This window comes from Sturnira hondurensis, unplaced genomic scaffold (assembly GCF_014824575.4).
Source record: "Sturnira hondurensis isolate 20B ecotype Veracruz unplaced genomic scaffold, ASM1482457v3 Scaffold0014384, whole genome shotgun sequence".
Taxonomy (NCBI): domain Eukaryota; kingdom Metazoa; phylum Chordata; class Mammalia; order Chiroptera; family Phyllostomidae; genus Sturnira; species Sturnira hondurensis.
The window spans coordinates 15,898,793-15,919,495 of record NW_028087015.1 but is presented as its reverse complement, the minus strand read 5'-3'; the positions used below and the strand labels follow the sequence as shown (position 1 = coordinate 15,919,495).

Genomic DNA, 20,703 nt, shown 5'->3' with positions numbered 1-20,703 from the left:
TTTCATTCAGCGCAGTATTTGCTGGAGGGAACCGGCCCCACACAGCAGGGTGCAGGCTGGAACTCTGTAGCCCCCAAGTTACGCTAGGTGTGTTTACTGAAATGAACGTGGTGTTCTCTCTCATTTACTCCTTCTCTCTCTTTAGGAGAATTTTGGAGGCAGATCATTATCCATGCCAACCTGGTTCCAAAGTATCTTAAGGAAGGGACTGGGAGGCATTCTGGTTGAAAGAGAGGGCGGGGAAACATGTATGGAAACTTTGTTTGATGAGTTTATAAATTACTAGATCATGTCAAAGAATAGGGAACTGGGGGAGCTTGTGGGAGAGTAGAGCACCATGACACTTTTCCCAGCCACTCCAGAAAAGAGGAAACTGAACCCAGAGAGTCCAGGGGACTTGCCAATGTCATTTTGTCACCTACACAGACCTGGGGACAGAACCAGGAATTTTAGCTTTCAGCTCTTTGTTCCACTGCTAAACGTGTGCATGTCCCACTGCTTCATTTTAGTGAAAATCGGTAGTGTGAGTCTGGGAGAGAGAGGTTGGGGTGTGCCAGTGGAGCTGAGACAGAATCCCACAGCTCCTTATACCACTGAATTTATTAGGAAGAGGTCATGAAAGTAGATATGTTGTGGAAACTGGTTGCACTCTAGTATCTGAAGTGGGTGTTTCTGAGGGTTTGATGTGATGTGTGTGTGTATGCGTGTTGGGGGAGGGGGGTGTGGACGGCTTTGGCCAGAAAGAGAACCACAGTTGGTCAGTGCAATCCCTTCTGCCTTCACTTTGATCCCTGTTTCCATCTGTTCTTCAAATCCTCTGACCATATTTCGGGGGTTTTTTTTGCCACCTGGTGAAAAAAATCAACTTGCCATTGAATAAAATTTTTAATTTTAGAGTGACAATGAACACTTTTAATATTTGAATTAGTTTAAAATTCATGCTTTTAAATATTCATTTAAGATTCTTTTCACGCAGATTGCTGCTGGAAGCTTTTGAGTCTAAAATCCAGGGTAGGGCAAAGGTGTGTTTGCAGTTGTGAGGACGTGAAACAGTTTATTCTTGTATTATTATTAATGATTGTATTATTTCCCATATGAGCAACTGCAAATCTACTTGTCCCCCCACCCTTTATGTTATAACTCCATATAAATGCTTCGTATGCCCCATTCAGAAATGAAAAAACTGTGGCCCAGGAAGGGTGCGGGCACAGACGCTAGTGTCTGTGGGAGGTCAAAAATATTGGGGCTCCTGGCCTTTCCACCTAGATCTGGGTGCCTGTTACCATTCCAGGAGCCATCAACTTTGGAGCCATCTGGTTTACTAATTGAAAATACAGATTAAGTCAGGACTGAAAAACAGCTTTTGGATTTTCAAGGTTGTGGTTTTGGAGATTTGTCACTGACAACTAGGGCGTGTCAATAGGGGACAGGTAGTGACTTTCACTTTTAAATGAATTAGTTCATTTTAGTTGCTGATTAAGCACCTCTGATTCACTGGCACTGATTTAAAACTTAGGGATACAGGAACAATCCACATCAACCAGTATCTCTGGCCTTGTTTCAAATGGAGAAGACAGAAAATCATCAGGGTAAACACTTTTGATAGAGTGGCCAGGGAAAACTCTAACTGACAGGTCACTTTGGAGTCAGGGAATCAGGAAGCTGGCCGCGTGGACATCTAGGGAAAGGTGTTCTGAAAAGAAGGAACCCCAAGTGCAAGGCTGGGAAGTAAGGATGTATTTGATATGTTCACAGAACTGCAAGGACGCCATTGTGGGTGAATCAGAGAGAGAGAAAGAGGAAAAAGAAATGACATGAGGTCAGTGAAGTGACCAGTGAGGGAGGGTCCTGTAAGTCTTGATGAGGACTTGGGGACACTGGCTGTGCCAAATCTGTGGGAGCCATTGAAGATTTCAGCACAGGAGTGATGCAATCTGACTTAACTTCTAACAGCCTTGGCCTGGGTGCTGTGTGGAGAAACACTGTCGGGGGTCAAGGGCGAAAACATAACTGACATGGGTTGGAAGGTTATTGCGGTAATCTAAGCTAGAGATGATTTCTGGCATGGGCCAGGATGGTGGCCTGGTACATTATGAAAAGTAGTATAATTCTGGATGTGTATATATGGTAGAGCTGACTGGATTTTGTCATAGACTAGGCGATAATGATAAAACAAAGAGAACTCAAGGATGTCACCGACCCACAGCCAGAAGAATGGAGTCATCACTGACGGATGATATGGGGTGTGCTGGAAAGGGATCTGGTTGCGTTTGGGGACAATGATTAATACTAAGATCTTGGTTTTGGACATGTGATATCTGTCACATCAAAGTGTATATGTGAAATGCACAGCTAGATATGTAAGTCAGTTCAGGGTAGAACCTCAGGCTGGAGATAAAAACTAGGAAGTCATCACCAGGTAGAAGGTATGCAAGGGCACGAGTCTAGGAGAAATTACCTAGGAAGTAAGTATTAAGAGATCCTCTCCTGGCGAGCTCTGCTGCTTCCTACAAATGTGGACGTCTGGGAGTTGAGAAGGCACCAGCCCGAAAAACAGATAAGCCAGAAGCATAGGTCAGTGTCATTTCTGAGAAGCCGAGAGGACAGCTTACGTTAAGGTAGATCGATGAACGGTGTCCAGAGCGATTAAAAAGTCAAAACAAAGGAAGACTGTTTGATGGCATTGCTTTCGTGCAGAGCAGTCACTGGCGGCATCGAAACAGTTTCAGCGGAGGGTAGTGGTAAAACCTTGCTGGAAGGGAGGATCCAAGAGAGAATGAGAGAAAAGCTACAGACCGTGAACATGCACATTTTCAAGAAGTGGTTGTTGTGTAGCTACAAGTATTTCCAAACTTTTAAAAGTCCTGTATGAGGCCATCAGGTCATCAGCTGAGCAGGCACTTGGTGAGGAGCAAGTCTAAAGGTGGCCAGAGATCCGAGTGTCCCACCTCTCTGGGAAAACCCACACCTCGAGTGATACCTAGAACGGTATGATTTCTTAGATGCTAAGTCATCAGAGTCCAAAGATTTCTTAGAATATTATCTTTCTTTTTTTAATTGTGTCTCCGCTCACTGGAGCCCGGTGCCCGAGTGGAACCCCGGCTCTCCTTGTTGGAGGTCCCTGACTTGTCCGCTTGAAGTGGTTTCCTCATGTAGGTTTTCACAATAACACTTATCTACTCTCATAATTTCAGATATAAATAAGGAAATGTATATAAAATACTAGTACATTGGCTGGCTCAGTAAAAGTTCACTCATATTCCTAAATAATACCTATCACACCAACTTGGATGTGTGAGGAAGTCATTTGTTTTGACTTTAGACACAAAATATGTCCTTTGAGTCCCAAACCATGTCAGTTCCTGTGTTGGGCATACAAAGAGGAGTGAGGGGTGATCCTTGCCCTCAAAAGACCTCACTGGGGACAGATAGGAGCATGAACAACGTACAGCCCGGTGCCCGGGTGAGACAAGTTGGTACTATGGGAGCTACCCAAGGGGCATGTAACCGTGGGGATCAGCTGTGTGCTGTGAATGCTTCCTAGCTGCAGGCGCTCCAGCAGAGCTAAGCAGTACAGATGGAACTAGTAAGAAATGGGAGCTGGAACTAAGTCAAAGAGGAGAGCGGGGGTGTGGTGAGATGGGGTGTGGGCAGGGGTACAGATGACCAGCATATCAGGCTTTCTTGAGGCAGAAATGAGTGATGGGGTGGGGGTGGAGATGAGGGAGGAGGTGGGTGACAAAGAGCTTGTGCTTTCATCATTCCAGCCGAAGGCTCACCTGGTCATGTCGGCATGCTAGAAACTTGATTCTGGGGGGCTGTGTGGAGAAGGGACTGTCAATAAAAAGAGTAGGCAGAGAAACACCTAGGAAGCCACTGGAAAAGTCCTTGCCTTCTCCCAGACCTAGTTATTAAAACTTTCACCCACTTATTTTGAAATGAGACAATTCAAAAATGATCACTCGTAAGTAGTACAGGAAGAAGGCTAAATAAATGATCTAAGTAGTTTTGACATTTTTCTCCTGAAAGATAGGTTGCTTAATTTTATTTTTTATAATTTAAAAGTTAAATGTGTTCATTTTATTCATGATGAATAAGATTAGGTTTAAAAATAACATACTGTGGTATAAAGCATTTGCAAATGCCAGGCATTCTGCCTGACACTTGGCAAACTATATCTCTTCCTCTCCAGCAACGTAGTGTGTTAGGTACAATTTTCACAACCATGCTATAGATTCAGAAATTGAAGCTTGTCAGTGGTAATTTTGTTGCCCAAAGTCACATGGCCAGAATGAAAGAGATGTGATTTGAATGCAGACAACTTTGTGTTCAGTTTCTCTGAACTCTTAAATATATACAATATGTGGGTACAGGTAGCATATTTTATGTTATTGAAGAAAAACGCCAAGAATATAAAAAGGAAACATAAGTTTTCAACTTTTGTAAATGAGTGGAGATTTTAAAGAAAGCAAGAATGTCTCAAAAACTTGTGAACATTCTATTGAATGACTTTACAGTACGAATTATTGTTCATTTTTGTAAGGAAAATAAGATGATCCATTTTCTGTTTTTGAGCAGAATTAATCCCATTAAATAATAGAAATCTGAGTTGTAAATATGTATTCAAGTTAAGTCAAACATCACAAGCATATTTTAAGCAAAAGTGAGGTGGATTAAATGTAGATCCTTAACCAACAATTGCAGCAAAAAAAAAAAAAATGTCTAACGTGGAGAAGAATTTAGTCAAGGCGTGTCCACCTTGTCCCCCTGCCAGATGGACGTAAAACCCAGTATTTTGAGTGGACTGCATACTATAAACCTCACATTTCACATATTTGGAGATTTCCAATCCATTCCCTGACCTGCTAATGCTTCCAGGTACACCTGCTATAAGAAAGGGGGAAAAAAGAGCCTAATCCTAGATAAAAGCTTTCTGATCCCTGCTGTCAGGTTCTCAAAGGAAACATGAAGCCTCCTCAGATAATGAGCTGGTTTGGTTAATACCCCACACTTGAGATATAGTCAAAATGCAACAGGATACCTGACCGCCTGCTTCTTTAAACTGCATTTCCTGAAGGTGAGCTTTGCCTGCAGAGCAAAAATACTTGATCAGTTCTTGTGAACCTCCTGTTCACCCATAAGTAAAAAAAAAAAAGAAAATAATTCCTAGTTTAGGTTTACTAATTAGAATATGATCAGCCTGTGAAATCAACCAACACTTCAATTTCAAACATTGTTAAAGTTCACTCTCCACTGAATTCCCCGGGTTTTTTGAAGCTAGACCCTCCTCCCTCGATCACAGAAGCTCTATTGCATTCCACTCTGGGTGGGCCCCTCAGCCCCAGCGCCCTCCTCGGATGAGCTCTCTCTCTGGTTCCAGTCCAGGCCAATTTCTAGATCAGCAAGCTTGCAAGTTGATTCCCACACGCTGACCATGTCCTGCTTTCACCATCAACGTGACTGTTCTGCCCTGGCCGGCTGGCACGTTGGTTGGAGCATTGGCCCATACACCTAAAGGTTGCAGGTTTGATCCCCAGTCAGGTTCACACCAGGTTTGGGGTTCAGTTCTCTGGTTGGGGTGTGTATGGGAGGCAACTGATCGATGCTTTCCTCTCTCTCTTTCTCCCTCCCTCTCTCTCTAAAATCATTAAAACATACCCTCAGGTGAAGATTTTTTTTTAAGTGACTATTCTTTTAGCCATATACCCCCTGGGATTCTGGGACCCCATTTCATAGAGAAAACCCTCATCCGAGTGGCCCCATGGACACCCCTGGTCTCCAGGCTTTGCCTCTGAGAGGGTGGATGCCAAAATCTCATCAGCATACCTCCTGTCCATTTTCTGACCCCTGTATGACAGCCTCCATCTGCTTAGAGACCCAGAAGTCCCAGAAATGGCCATCGGGCGTTCCTTTGTAACATCGCTGTATGCAGTATCTCATCACGCTTATATTGGTATCTGATTTCTCTCCAGTTGTGTCTGGGTCACATTGTCTCAGTGAGAGGCTGTTTCAACATCCCATTACTGTAAGCTGGTGGCTGGTTCTGAAACTCAGTATCTAGGATGCTAGGTGGCCCCGAAGGCCTTCCTAATGTCTTTCTTTTTTCGGTGATTCACAAAAATTAGTCCCTTTCCTACCTACGACATGGCAACCTTGCTAATTAAAATGGAATGAACAGGTTTTTGTTTTGTTTTAGTAGGAAAGTGGCATCTTTATGTAGAATTCTGTCAAAGCTTTTGTAATGTTATTGATACTTACATGATTTTGATCATGCTTAACTAGGAAATGTACATTTAAAATATGAAACTCTATTCTGAGCAAGAGTTTAAAGATGGCATACTCTGACCACTCATTTGCTGCCCCTATGTCTCAGACCCCTTGAAAAATCACATACAGAACTACAACAGCAAATGGCGTCACAAAAGAGAGCAGGACACAGAGGCTAGAGGCCAATGGGTGGGTGTCACCAACAAGTAAGCCTTTTTAGGAATTTTCTAGAAAGTAAAGTAGATAGGAACGATAAGCAACTGAAATGCAGAAGTTTCTCCCAGGAATCTGCTCTGCCAGCACTGCGGAGGTCTTCAGTGAATTCTTGGGCAGGCTCAAGGGTCAGAGTTGAACTGAGGAGCTGGGGAGAGAGAGGCCTAATGATGAAGGGATCCATTGAAAGTCAGGGCTTGAGGCATTTCTAAGTTGGCTGCCTCCTCCCACTCACATCCCCTCTCCTACCACCATGTTACCACATAGCCAGTGCCTACTCCAAGGTCAAGAATATGAGCTGAAGAAACTGAACCAGCTGAGAAATTGGGTTTGGGTTATGACTGCCTATGGCCTAGACACAGTTTAGTTCACACAGGCCTGTGGGGCAGGGAGCTGGCAGGGGCTCAGCCTCTGGGCTTGTCTCCCTGAAGGAAAGTACCAGCCTGGATGCCCCATCCACCCTCCCCTGGATGCTTCACTCTCCCCTCTTCCTCAGGGACACATGGTGGGAAACACTTCTGTGTAGATGGTAGTAGAAGAAATTGCTGCTGGGATTTTCTTTCTCAAGGTGATAAATTAACAAGGATTACTGAGGAACTGGGGAGAATTAGAAGCATAAAAAAAGAGAGTGAACTGTCTCTCAGCAGAAACAGATAATTTACAGGAGAAAAGAGATGAAACAAGCAATAACTTCAGGTTAAGTTCTAAAAAGATTTAAGATCTTATGTGTATTAAATAAAAACTATATGATATACGAAAGGATCAAAGAACAAGAAAAGCTTCTTTGTTTCTAGGCCACAAAATTATAACTACCCAAAATAAAGATTTGATAGGATGACTGGATAATAGTCAAGGAAATTACTGGGAAAGGAGAACAAAGCAAGGGGGCGGGTGGAGACAGAAAACCTCAAAACAATGCAGTAAGAGCCCTGAAGGACACATCCAGTGCATCTAACTATTACTAGAGTCTAGGAAAGAGATTGGAGAGAAGAAAGTCATCGGTGAAGTAATACAGAAAAATTCCTCAGAGCTGGGAGACCTGCGCCTTCATAGGAAATACCCTATGCTTGGCGTCCACAGTAATTCGTATTATACGTCATGAAATTTTAAAGTGCCAACATAGAAAGAACCTAATGCCCCCGGGGAGAGAGAGAGCAGATGCCACCTGACCTGCAGTTGTGATATTGGATGATAAAAAACGACCCAGTGATGCTCTCAGAGTTCTGGGGTGAAATATTGTTCACCCTAAAATCTATCTGTAGCCAAATTATCCATCATCATAAAGGGAGGACCACATATTTTCAAACTTCCAAATACTCATAAAAATCTACCTCCTGTGCACTCTTTCCTGCAAAGTTACAGCGCTTGGGGATGTATTCAGCTAAATAAGGACATAAAATAAAAGAAACATGATGCCCAGGAAGCAATGGACAGGGCTAGAACGAAATTCCAGGGCAACGAGGAGCAGTCCCAGGGGCAGGCGGGAGGGGGTGGTAGGGAGAGAGCTGGGCAGTGGGCTAACCAGCCGGGAAAGGTGGGACCCAGTACGAAAAGTCCAGTCATGAAAGTAGGTGTGAGTCCCAAAGGGTCTGGGTAATTTTAGTGTCTAAGGATGAAACAAGTAATAGAATGAGTGAGAATAGTTAAGGAGGGAGAGAGCCTTGTGTATATCTGGGGAAGAATGTCCCAGGCAGAGGGAAGAGCCAGTGCAAGGCCCTAAGCTGATCATTCTTGGCCTCCCTGGGGAACAAAATGGGGCTTCTCTGAGGTTGTCTGTGTATCTTCTAGTGGGGACAACAGTTATACAGAGTCATCACAAAGGTCATATGAGACTGAGCTTGTGCCTACCCATTTTTATTATTGTGCCCACACATTAAGAGGGCGCAGTAAACTGTAACTATTGTTACTATGGAGACTCATATCAGCCAGGCTCTGTTGGGAATTCAGAGAAGATGGAAGCCGGGACTCCAGAGATCTTGCTGGATTAGAAGGAGGATAGGAGAGACAATAGTTCATAAGTAGCTATAATACCATGTAGTTAGGATATGAGCTATGAGAGGGGACCAAGGGCCGGGGGAGGCACATCTAGGTAGGAGGCTGAGGGAAGGCTTCTTAACAGGGGCAGCATTTGCGATTGGTTTGAACTAAGTGCAAATGTGGCAGGTGCAAAGAAGAGAAGAGTATAGGTCAGGAGGAACAGATTCCATGTTAGTGATGATAAGCGTCCTTTGCTGCTATGAGTCCTGGGGACGTGGGAACGTACATGAGATGAGGCTGCATGTGGTCTGAGGGATGCTGTCCTGAACGGACTCTGAAGAGGTGTGACCACATTCAGGATGCACTGCAGAGACAGTGATGGTTTTTCTGAGCAGAGATTTAAATTCATTCTTTTATCATAAAGGACACTGAGATTTTTCTTTGAAAGAATAACTTCTCTAGAAGGCCCTTATGGCTCTTTTCAGTTGGGATTAGAATCCCAGGTGTACATAAAAGAATATTCGAGACATTAGAGACTGGAGGCAAGATGAGGGTGTGTGACAAGTGTGAAGAGAAACAAATTAACACGGACCCAGTTCCAGGTCCCCATAAATGAACCAACTCACAGGCTGTTCCCTTTTACCTCATTGAGAAACAGGCCAGGTAATGTGCAACCCATTGATTTTCTGGTGGTGAACTCTGAGAATCTGTCACCTTTCTTTTGTGCTGCAGGCCAGACGGGTGACTGGTAGAAATAGGAGTCTACAGAAAACTGCCTTTAGCTATAATATTGCATCAGAGAAGGAAATGACAGACTGGGAAGAGAGACACGTGCAGCCCTGTGTTTCTTGGCCGAGCAGCCCTGTGTTTCTTGGCTGCCTGGACTGTAGCTTCTGAGCTGGGTCCTCAGCACCTACCAATGGAGAAAGACTGGCTGATATCTGAGCCCACGGTGTGTGTTTCTCACACCTCTGGGCTCTGTGCCCCTAAACTTCAGGTCAGTGGAGTGTTGGGACAAAGGTCCATGGGTCCCTTGTCAGTGCCTATGTATTTTAGGTCATACGTGTTAGGTGAGTTAAGTTGGGCAAACAGGCCTCCATGCCAGCTACTCACTTTAAATGTTAACATCCATCCCATGATTATAGTTAAGTAGTATTTCTGTCATAATAACAATGAGGTTTTTAAGTATTTAAATTACTTTTTCAATTACAGTTTACATTCAATATAATTTTGTATTCGTTTCAGATGTACAGGTCAGACAATCATATACTTTACAGAGTGTCCACCCAACATTTCAAGTACCCACCCGGCCCCATACATAGTTATGACGATGTTATCGCCCCTATTTCCTATGCTGTCCTTTACATCTCTGTGACTGTTCTGTAGCTACCGATTCATAGCTTCTAATCCCTTCACCTTTCTTACCCCGCTGCCAATACCCCTCCCCTCTGTCCGCCATCAGTCTGTTGTCTGTGTCTCTGACTCTGTCTCTGCTTTGTTTGTTTTGTTGTTTGGATTCTACATACAAGGGAAATCATATGATATGTGTCTTAGAATAACACCCTGTGGGGGCAACCAGGATAGAGCAAAAGGTAAGATTTCATTCCTTTTATGAGTGAGTAGTATTCCACTGTGTACATGTACCACAGCTTTTTTATCCATTCGTCTATGGGTGGGCTCCCATAGCGTGGCTATTGTAAAAAATGCTTCAGTGAACATGGGGATGGGTGTAATCTTTAGAATTAGTATTTTAGGTTTGGGGTGTTTTTGACATATTCTCAGATGTAGAATTACTGGGTCATAAAGAAGTTCCATCTTTAATTTTCTGAGGAACTTCCAGCTGTTTTCCACAGTGGCTGTGCCAGTCTGCATTCCTACCAACAGTGCACTAGGTTCCCTTTTCTCCGCATCCTGACCAGCACTTGCTGTTTGTTGATTTATTGATGGTGGCCATTCTGACTGGTGTGAGATGGTGTCTCATGCTGGTTTTGATTTTCACTTCTCTGATGATTAGTGATGTTGAGCATCTTTTCGTACATCTGTTGCTCATCTGTATATGTCCTCTTTAGAGAAGTGTCTACTCAGGTCTTCTGCCCACTTTTTAATTGGGTTGTTTGTTTTTCTGGGGTTGAGTTGTCTGAGTTTTAAAAAAATTTAGATATTAATCCCTTATCAGATGTGCTAGTATCACTGGCGAACATCTTCTTCCATTCAGTAGGCTGTCTTTTCATTGGTTTTATTGTTTCCCTTGCTGTGCAAAAAACCACAATTTTTAGTTTGATATTGTCTCTTTTGTTTATTTTTATTTGTTTCCCTTATTCCAGAAAATGTGTCAGAAAAAATATTGCTGAGAATTTACTACCTATGTTTTATTCTAGGAGTTTTACAGTTCCAGGTCTTACATTTAACTCTTCAATTCATTTTGAGTTTATTCTTGTGTATGGCATAAGGAGGTGGTCTACTTCCATATTTTGCTTGTATCTGTCCTATTTTCTGTCCTTGTATTTGTCCTATTTTACCATTTATTAAATAGACTGAGTTTGTCCCATTGTATGTTCTTATTCCCTTTGTCAGAGACTAATTGACCCCATAGGCACTGGTTTATTTTGGGGCTCTCTGTTTACTCCCATTGATCTCTATGTCTGTTTCTATGGCATTACTCTGCTGCTTTTAGTACTGTAGGTTTGTGGTATAGTTTGACATTAGGTAATATGATACCTTCCCCTTTGCGCTTATTTTTCAAGATTTCTGTTGCTATTCAGGGTATTTTGTGTTTCTATACAAATTTTTGGATTATTTGTTCTAAATCTGTGAAATACACCACTGATATTTAGATAGGAATTGCTTTGAATCTATAGATTTCTTTGGGTAGTATAGCTGTTTTAATGATGTTAATTCTCTGTATCCATGAGCAGAGTGTACATTTCCATTTCTTTCTTTCTTCTTCAAGTTTTTTCTGCAGTGTCTCATAATATTCTGAATACATGTCTTTTACCTCCTGTGTTAAATTTATCATTAGGTGTTATTTTTGATTCACTTGTAAATGGGATTTTTCCTTAGTTTTCCTTTCTGATAGTTCATTATTGGTATATAAAATGCAACTGATTTTTGAATATTAATTTTGTATCCTGAGGCTTTTAAACATTTTTAAAATTTTTTACCAAGGTACCTGGGATTGTGCAGAGACTATTTTAACAGATGTACAAATAACCTTAAATAATTAATAACTTAAAATTGATCAAAATGGAGTTAATTTTCAGACAAGCCTGCATTAGTATTCCTCCTTCTACAATATTTAACCAAAGTACATCTTGTAACTTTTATTACTAAATTACTTATCAAATATTTAGTCCACATTACACAGATATAGATAGATATTACAATGTATATATCTTATATTTTAATACATATAATTTTTGTTTATTGTATATTCTAAACATAAGACAAAAATGACACACACACATCCACATGTACATATATACATGTATGTATATGTGCATATACACACACATACAGAGTGGAGGAAAGTAGGTTTATAGTTGTTCATATGGAAAATAATGCAACAGATAATAAATAATACCAGAATAAACTCTGTTTCACGCATTCACAATTGTAAACCTAATTTTGCCCTACCCTGTGTGTATATATGTGTATATATAGAGAGAGACTTTGCATTTGTTGTTGAATAACTAAAATGAAAAGTCTATTTAGAGTGTTGTGGAATATTACCAAAGCACTGACTTTGCTACAGAGAAGAAGGTATCCTGAATTTTCCTACAGTCAGAGGAAGCAAGGCATTTGAATAAGTGCACACATGGACCCCCCAAGGACAGCTGAGACCCCTGCGTATTTCAGAACTCATCACTCCTTCCCTAGCAGTTAGTCAATAAACCATTTTGACTGACTATTGTGAAGTAGCTCGTGGGTGAAAGTGTTATATCCCATTGATAACCGGGAGTCATCCGTAGTACAGGGGAGGCATGGGCACAGAGGCACCAGGCTCTCCCATAGTGACCGAAGCATTAAAACATTACCAGCAGCTGCCAGAAGGACTTGGCTCGGTGGATATTGAAAATCTGTAAGATTAAGCGTCTGCTCCCTCACACCTGTGTTTCTCAATTCTTGGGAAAGTGGCTTCCTTTGTGTTTTGGGTCTCAACTGTAGTACTAACAGAGGCCTAGACAGCAGTGCACGGGATGTCCTAGGCTCACCAGTGGAAACAGCAGCTCCCCCAGTGTAGCTCTGGAGATCATAAGAAATAAGTAAATTAGAGAACAAGAAGACAGACCGTGCTTGGGCTGTGGTGTTAGTATCCCAAGGATCTGTCCAGGTGCAGGCAGGTAGAGACTTGGCAGCAAAGGGAACTCAGAGAAAACCATTGACTTTGACCCAGTGGACTTGAGTGGCCCCTCATATTTCTGCTTGCTATGTACACATCTCTCCACAGACTTGAAAGTGTTGCCTTTTCCTGTCTGGCCTCCCAAACAGGACCTAGGCCCACAGGTGCTATGTCTACAGAGAGGGAGCCCACACGCAGCCTCCAGTGATCTCTGCATTTCCTGTTGTCTCTGGCTTCATCCTCTCCTCTCCTTGGATGAACTGGCAACAGGCTAAAGAAGTCAGAACCTCTCTTAGAAGATAAGCCTCTTTTTAGTAGTTGATGTAGCAAAGGGACGTTTGCAGGCATTTCTCTTTAGAATGAAAAACATACACACACTCACATGCTTACACACACAGGTTCACGTGAACCATTCAGGTATGATTCCCAGCTGGTTAGAAGCCTGTAGTGCCACAGTTCCCTCCGTGACTGAGTTGGTTAGCTAGTTGTTGTTGAAATGGCCGCAGACCACCCTGGCGCCTGAACGGTCTTCCAGCAAATGTGTAGTGCTTGTTTTACATCGGAAGAGTTGATGGAAATCGTTTTCTGTACTAGAAAAGCATCGTTATGATACCATAGTAATTGGTGGTTTAGTAGTAAGTCTTTACATAAACACAGCAGATGAAAAACAGGGTGGGAGAATTATAACTATATATAGTCTCATTAGTGGTGCATTGCATAAAAAATTTGTTTTAGTAAATATAACTGGTATTGAAATAATAATTATTTATATAGAATTCAGTTACTGAATGCATTCTAAAATACATACATAAACATTAAATCTTTAAGCAGGAAAGGTAACTAAAAACTCTGGTCCCCCAAAATTGTTTATTACACAACATAATTCCTCACTTCTCAAAATTTTTTCACATGCCAAATATTATACTGAGTAAAATAATAAACATTTAATAGAGTGTTGTTATAAAAATGTGTAACTTATGAATAGAATGACTAATCTATGAGGCAGTTATTTGCCCTTTCCCCTATAAATTATATTAAGGATTAATGGTGTGTTTTTCTTCTGAACTTATCACCAAGGCCACTGGATGGGTGTTGGTGAAACATATAAAGCAGTAAAAAAAGAAAAAGATACAAGAGTAATTCATTTTAAGTTTATATTTTAAGAAGCTAAATATCTAGTTTTTAAAAAGAAATCTATACAGCCTACCTGTGATATATCAAATTCAATCTGATTTAAAAGGCCTGTGTTTAAGATGCTGAGGTACAAAACATCTTAGTTCACATATATTTCAAAATATTTGAACCTGTATATGAAGAAATGGCACACAAAATCCAGGTCTTATCTGATAAAACCCTTCTCCATGTCCAAACATTGAGAATATCACCTGTGCCCTTTGATGGGAAAAAATCCCATACATGAAAATGAAAATTTACCTTCTGCTCCCAGAGCGGTCAGCACTTCTGAACACAGAATGGTGGCTTCTGGTCCCTTGTAGCTGAAGCTTCTCTGTGTGTCCTGCTTTGTTTCTCAATATGAAAAGGAAAAGATGGGCCCTGGCCGGTGTGGCTCAGTGGATCGTGTGCAGGCCTGTGAACCAAAGGGTGGCCAGTTCAATTCCCAGTCAGGGCACATGCCTGGGCTGCATGCTGGTTCCCTGTAGGGGGCATGCGAGAGGCAACCACACATTGATGTTTCTCTCCCTCTTTTTTTCCCCTCCCTTCCCCTCTGTCTAAAAATAAATAAATACAATTTTTACTAAAAAGAAAAAAGAATGAAAAGACGGAGCAGGAGCACCTTTTTCTGGATGCATACCATGGAAATTATCCATAATCATTCAAGCAATTAGGTCTGGAATCCAGACCCCAGGTGCGCTGCCCCCGTATGACACTGATGGAGCATGAGAAGCAGCCGTTGAAAAACAAAGTGACATTCATTGAATTTTATCCACCTCGTTAATAAAGGAGAGTATCTGTGTGAACATGAGACTGGCCATTAAAAACTCTGATGAGTGACTACTTAATAAATCACCAAATCATAGATTGCTGTGTATCGGTAGTAAATTAGGATGATAGGAAAATCACAGTGAGCCCGGCTTCTGGTTCATTTTACCCAAGATGCTGCTGCCAGAACTGCTCCCGGGGAGGAGACAGGTTTGGGGGTAGATTTTAGATAGGCCCCTCCTGGGTAAAAATGAACAGATTAAACTTTTTTACAATTTTATGTCAGAAGTTTTTCATTACATACAAGTCTAAAATCCAATTAGCTTGCCCTTCTGTACAAAAAGCTATTATGGTTCAAAGTTTACCCCCGTCCAGTTTCTTATTCTGCCCAGTGTGAGTGGAGGATTTGGGGTACCTATGTGAGTCTTTCTGGGGGTCTTTCAGCAGCTTCCTTGGGACTGTCTCTCACTTGAATGGCTGTGGTTCCACTGAAGTTGTATTTAGAATGACTTCTAAGAGATCACAGGATGCATGATTGTCACTGCAATGACCCCAGCCCCAAATGACACAGAAAGTCAGATATTGCCTAAAAACTTGTTAAAAACGCAGAACCTCAGACCCATCCCCAAACCTACGGAGTCAGAACCTGAAGGTTATGGGGGGACTCACACGCACATGGCATTTTGACACACACTGGAATACAGGGCTGGCACATTGCATGCTACTCTACACCCTCCTCCCAGGATAGGAAACCAAAAGCAGGTATCGGGGACAGGTGCCAAACCACCACGGTTTACCCACTACGCTTCATTAATATCAGTACCATCTTAGACAGTAGGTTTCCACAGATTCTTCTGTAACTTGAAGTTGTCTGTACTCCATAAATGCAAAGCCACATGACCTTTGACTGAAAATAACAATGGAAATGGCCCATCTTAAGAATGCAAAGATATCAGACTCCACAGAGCTCATTATAGTCCATTACCATTGTCTCATTACTTTTCCCATGCTTGCCTGTCAGAAAAAAAGAATTGAACAAAAGAAGCCTGTTTTTCTAACAGCTTGGGCAGAAATGTTTGTGGTTAGGGAAAAAATATAAGAACGAGGGATGTATGCCTTTATAAAGGATCAGATCCCATGGACACACTTACTGCTGCGTACTGACTAGGGATTTTGGCTTTTCAATGATTCTTACTAGAATGTATTTGACACCCAAAAGATGACAGTATTCATTTGGTAAAAGGTGTGGTGGGGCTTCATAGTCACAGTAAATCGTATTGAAAATATCATCAAGAAAGTTACAGGAACATTGAAATCCTCCTGTGTTTTGTAACTAGCCAGAGACTGAGCATTCAAGTCACTTGTGAGAGCAGCAAAGCTATGTCACCAGCCGCATTTCCATAGTGTGGTGTGTGCAAGTCTGGGGTTTATAAAATAGATGCAACAACAGGGCACTTTTTTGCTTTCCAAATCAAACTTACCATAGACTATTTTTATCATCAGATGGCCTGTTACATTGAAATTATTGGGCTTCAATGCAGTTTTATCATCAAATGCATATGAATTAATAATCTCCCTTATAAACATCAGTCTGAAATAGGGCTCCTGGCCTATATAGAAAATGTGCCCATGTATTATAACATTTATAACAATGTGAGACATGATGGGAAACTAATTCAATGAATTAATGATCACTTGCAAATGAAATTTAGTTTATGGACTTGACTCAGGATACACAGGAAATATTTTGGAGCATTTAATGACTGAAATTAATTTCTGAATTAGCATAGGACTAGAAAGTAGATTTTGGAATTTTGATTTGAGTCAAAAGCAAAAATCAAGAATAAAACAGGTACATCTTTACTGAGGCAAGGTATTCCCCTGATCTAAGATGTAATAGTTGCATATCTCAGCAATTAGCATGTATATATATATATAACAATGGTAACCAATATTATTACATTTTATATTCCTTAAAGTGCTTGTTTGTGATGTCATATTTTCCTCTCAAGTTTAATGATAACATATATCAAAGCAGACTTTTTAAGAGGTTCAGAATCCACAAAATAACTCTTTCAGAGCCATAAACATCACAGAGGACAGGCTGCTTAGCTGCGTGGGTCCTAGTGGTCAAGGAACATGCCCCTGACATCAGGACCAGTGCTCAGTGAGGGAGGAATGGGAGGGATTTGTAAGGGGAAAATATGCTTCTTTTCCAGGCTCCACACTTTTCTATAAAAGTTTGATTTTGCCCTTCAAAGATGTCATTTTGCTAATAAATGTCTGTGCATAAACTTTGCAATTTTAAAAAACCTGAATTCCTAGATTTTACTTTGGACTGACTTTCCTTTATAGAACAAGAAATGTATACATAGCTCTTCTTCTATAGAAAACAGCTCTTTATCTCAAAAATGAGAGCGTTTATCTCCGCGACTTGTTTACAACTGAGCTGAGTCTGCTTGCTCTGGCCAACTGACCCTGACCTCTATGTCATTTACGCCCTTCTTCTTCCATTTCTTTGCAAATAAGCTTTTGAAACTGGCTCCCAAATTTGAAGTGAACCAATCAATGGCAGTTTGTCTTTAAGAACCAAGTACTGATATTGCCAAATGAAGGCGTGCAAACATTTATTTTTTGCATGCAAAGCAAGTTAATTTGCATTAAATTAGAGAGCCATAAATTATATAGTATAGAAATAAAAGAATGTGAATAGGTCATAATGAAAAGTGAATTTGTTTCTTTCTATTTAGTAATGGCATAGCATGGTAGTAAAGGTATTATTTTAAAAAAGCAAGAAATGATAAATCGAGGGCTGTACCATGTTAGATCTTTCTTTCTTTCTTTCTTTTGAATATGCCTATGTCCTCTCTCTCTACTTTATTGGGGACAGGGTGGTTCTCATTCTGACCCTTGCTATAGTGATGAAGCATGGGGGTACCCATTAAATGCACAGTGCTTCTCCCCACGCACATGTACTGGGCCCAATTCATTCGGAAGTTGTGTTCAGGAATCAACATTTCCCAGAGTCTCCAGAAGATTCTTTGTGAAATAAACAAAGGTTTGAGAATTAATCATGTTTTAAGGAATGAAAATTCTCATGCCAATATACGTGTATATTTGAGCTGAATCTTTAGTTTTGAAATTCTCATGAGTTCATGGGATCCGTTGAATATCTCAAATCCTTTTGATAAAAAATATAGTTACTGTATGAAATTTTGAGTTAAAAAGGTATCTGTTTAATTCTTACAATAAACCTAGTATGAACTCACTTCTTTTAAAACATAGTGTCAGAGGGAAAGGGGGCTGGGGGAGGTACGAGGGGGTAAAGGGGGACAGACGGTGATGGAAGGAGACTTGACTTGGGGGGTGCACACACAGCACAACATGCAGATGATGCAATGTAGAATTGCACACCTGAAACCGGTATAATACTGTTAACCAATGTCATCACAATAAATTCAATTAAAAACACAGCGTGGATTAAATAGGTACTAATGAAATCACTTCTGTAAATACTAGGACATGAACCTCTAACCAAGGGCCTTTTCTCTGGCTGCTAGTCCCCTGGGGCTGGGGAATAGGAATCTTCCTGCTGTGGCAGCTTCTGGGCCTTACAGAAGTTTCCCGCTGAGATGTCAGATGCTTGGAAAGAACCTCTTGATGCCGCTCCCCCCTCAAAACAATATATCTTCAACCCTTTGTCTGCTCTCTCCTACTCTACTTAATTTTTCTTCAGCCTTTATCTCTCTCTGTGTGTACCTGTCTGAATGTGATCACCTACTTATTTTCAAGGCCAGAGCCCAGTCTATCTTAAGCACCATGGTGTCCTCAGCCCCTAGAAGTTACCCAGCAGCTCCGTAAATATGTGTTGAATGAATGAATATATTGAGCAATATGGATTAACTGGTACATAAAAATGATACCTGTACTATCTAGCATGTAGACATTTATTTGCAAATCAGTCAAAAATTGGTAAATGTTGCATATTGCTGGTCAGATGAAAACAGCCTGTTGGATCCTCTGACCCAGTAAAAATGTGGGGTTGAGGATGAGGCACGGAAGGCAGCGAAGGATACTTCAGCTCTTTCAGCTTCATAATTATTTTCCATGTCAACAACTCCCTGCATGTCTGTTGCTGGCTTCCTGCTAGATTAGCAAATGTTTGTTATCTCCTATTTGCAGGTTTAAGTTATGCCATATCTACTTCTAAAAACGATTCTACCTTTTCTTGGTCATTTTAATATTTCTTCCCCTTTTGGACTTAATTCATTCCTGCATTCCTTGCAATTATCCATTCCAAAGCAACCCTATTTTTTAAGAAAATAAAAATAAGCTGTAAGATTTACATTTCACAGTATTTTACAAGAGTATCCAAATTTTATCATTTATAATATTTCAAAATTAGATCCGTGTCTTTTTTTAAACTGTTTTGATGGGTTTTGTTAAGACCTGTTTGATTTTTCTCCCAATCAAAAGAACAGATTCCTGAGTTAACACAATTTGATTCTGAGACTGAATGACCTGACGATGCCTGTCATAGGCATACCCGCTTTCATACTTGTTCACTCTCATTTCAATCCTTCCACAACTTCATGCCATACACATGCACGTATTGCTATCTGTATTTTTACACTGGAGGAAGCCACAGTTCGCAGAGACTCAGTGACTTCCCTTGGTTCACCCAGCTGGTTAGACAGAGACCCTAGGGCCCAAATCACATCCTTTTACTTTAGGTTATTTGAGCAAAATTGGCTCAAGAAACAGCAGTAGAATTGCTGCTTTAGATGCTACCACTTTTGACTTCAAACTGTTGAACATCATATAGCTGCACTCATAAAGCCACCTGTTGTGCACAGAATTTGATGGGGAGCCGTGATCTCCGGCTTCAACATAGGACTGGCTCGTGTAAATCAGTGGTGGTGCTGGTAGGAAGCCGCCTGTACAGAAGCAGGGGGTACCAGAGGTCGAATGTTCTCTCCAGTGGTCCAGTCTGCCCACCTCTCAATGCCAGAGGACTGAACCCTTTCACCTGACCTTCTCCTCCAGTGCCACAGCCCAGTGCCCAGCAGCAGGGTGGGTCTGAGCTGTCTGAGCATCCATTTGAGTCAGAATTAGCAGCAGTGAGCAGGAGACTGACATTTCAGGACAAATGGTAGCTCTTGTACAGCAACTATCTCAGGCCTGGTCTTGTATCAATTTGCAGGGCCCTTGGAGGTGTGGCCTGTACAGAGCACCCATGGGCTATTACAATACCCTTTGACACTCCTGAGTCTCAACCTCTCTTAGCCTGTAAGCTGACCATTCGTGTTCTAGAGGTGAGTCTTCAAACCCCTTGATTTCAGAATCACATTACAGATAAAAATTGCCAGTGGCTGCCCAAACTTTGTCTTGTGAAGAGGGGAAGTAGGAAAAGTAAAAAGATAAGACGGCATTGAAAGGCTGACCCTGGGTGGCGGAAGTGTTGTTGAGCAAACTGTCACGCAGCAGTATGCAGGTATCCATGCTGTGCTTGCCTGGACGCTGCCCGCGGTGGCGGGGGACCCTTGGCTGCAGTTGCTCTGGTCTGCGGGGTCTGCTTTCCCTTTCCTGTCTGCACTCTCACGTTTCCATTGTACTTCGTCACGCTGAAGTTCTGAACCCTCGTCTTGGTCGAGGTGAGGCTGTCAGACTTTTTTGTCCTGGACATCTGTGACATCTGGAGAAAGTCAGGTTCTCTGGCATTTTTTCTTGTTATGATTGATAACATCATTCCAATTCCTGTGAAAGACGTAAATGCTTTCTAATGGTATTCTGAGTCCAGCGTGATGCTGAGGACCCCATTGTCAACTAGGCCACAATGGTGAAAGAAAATTACTACTAAAGAAAAGTATAGTTTCTCTGAATCAGCAAATACATACACCTACTCGTGAACTTTTGGAACATATTCCCAGAAAAGGTTGTATGAGAATTTGTTTTCTTGAAATTGC

General features: G+C 41.5%; 1 protein-coding gene across 3 annotated transcripts in view; it reads left to right on the top strand.

The window, feature by feature from the left end:
• CTNND2 (catenin delta 2) overlaps nt 1-20,703 on the top strand; it is an 837,284-nt gene that overhangs the window by 455,581 nt on the left and 361,000 nt on the right. The gene's annotated exons all lie outside the window — the stretch shown is intronic.